Genomic DNA, 1,809 nt, shown 5'->3' on the forward strand with positions numbered 1-1,809 from the left:
GGTTTGCCTGACAGTAAGCGATCCTCACCTTCTCTAATAAAATATTTTCAGAAGTAGAGCCTCTGCAATTGTGTAGTCCGCTTTTAAGGTACAAGGAAAGTATTGTCGATAGGAACAAAGGAAAGTACTTGGTAAGGAGAGGAGATAACTGGCCGAAATTTTGTATGAATTCAAACAAATTTATAAACATGTTTCGTATCTTAACTTTAAAGAAAATACAGGCAACCATATTTTTCATCTATTCCAATTATTCAAGGTTTGGGGTAAAAAGAAATTGTATTTTATGAGCAATAAATAATATGAAACAACTTGAAAAAGAAACTCTTCACTACACTTGTATGATTAAATGTATGTTATAATGACCCTTTGTACTGCAATACCTGCTCAAAGATGCATATATATTAAACAAAATGTATTTCGCTGGCAATAAATAGTTTGAGTTTGAATTTGAGTTTAAGTATATAGTTTTATATCAATTTACGTTTTTCATATAGCCTACCAACTTTTTAGGATACTCGATTAAGAAAGAATTGATGGGAAAATTAAGAAACGAGTAAGAAAATGGATACCGATCTCCAGCTCCCACAAACATTTTACGAAACTCGCTTATCTGCTGTGGGGTGTGGTACCTTCCTCGGTACGAGCTAACCCATTTCGTGCCAAAGCATGCTCGAATCTCACATTATGAAATGTGAATGTTTTCACTAAACATTCTTATAATAGATTTCTTATCAAATTATTCTTATCAATCAAATTATCTATTCTCATATAAATAAACGCAGATGTATTAAACACACAAAATAAAAATAAAACAGAAATACTTCCATAAATATGACATAATGACTCCTTTCGTGACATTACCTATATATGCGGCTTGTTTATGTCCGGAACACAAAAAGGTTATTTGAGTAAAAATTCGGCCTCCCTAATTCCGTAGTCTTAGTATAAGTAAAATGAGCTTGTTTTTCTGTGTAGTAATTTATATAGGCTTATATTTAATAATTCTTTCCTACAAAATGGGTTACCCACGTCCTGTAGTACCGCTTAAACTCTTGAATGGGACTCATTTAGTCCCACGTTTTCTTATCAAACACAAATGATATCAATCGGTTGAAAACTGCATTTTTGAGTAATAAAACCAATAATAATATTAACACAAAACTAAACTACCTTCAATTTACCAGAAGTAGACCAAATTGAAATGAGAAAACATGGATGCACCAGTTTAAAAAAGCATCGTGAAAATCTGCTCACCTAGTAAAAAGTTACGAAATAAACTCAAACTCAAACATTTATTTATGCAATTAGACTTTTTATGGAAGCGCTTTTGTATCGTCATAATATTGTCGGATGAATATTCTAACTAAAAAACTAACAGTTAATTATTAAATTAATATTATGTTATAAATAACTTTTATTTACCATCTTCTTGCTACAATCAAGCAAACCATGATGTAAAACCCCGGTAGTGTCCATATCTTACTATGTGCGAATCCGCGGATGAAAAGCTAGTGTCAATATTCTAGCTTCTCGGCCTTTTGGCTAAGATCAAAGTGTAGTATCTGTTCTTTTCAGTGTCAATATTACAGTATGATATCTGCTATGTACCATAAATCAATCTATTTGTTTAAAACGTAACATACTTTTGAAAGAAAGAAAAGAAAGAAAGAAAGAAAGATCAATTTATTTTAACACACACAAACACACATACATACATAAAAATAGAAAAAAAAAAAGAAAAAAAAAATATATAATCAAGGAATAATACGTGTGGTTGCATGCGCCAAAAAAGGATGCCACTCAGTATAT

At 31.1% G+C, this 1,809-nt stretch overlaps 1 pseudogene; it reads left to right on the plus strand.

Moving 5' to 3' along the window:
• The first annotated feature begins 1,522 nt into the window (after positions 1 to 1,522).
• Positions 1,523 to 1,643, plus strand: LOC119831000 (annotated as a pseudogene).
• Positions 1,644 to 1,809: the final 166 nt, after the last annotated feature.

The sequence above is a fragment of the Zerene cesonia genome, chromosome 12, assembly GCF_012273895.1.
Source record: "Zerene cesonia ecotype Mississippi chromosome 12, Zerene_cesonia_1.1, whole genome shotgun sequence".
Taxonomy (NCBI): Eukaryota; Metazoa; Arthropoda; class Insecta; order Lepidoptera; family Pieridae; genus Zerene; species Zerene cesonia.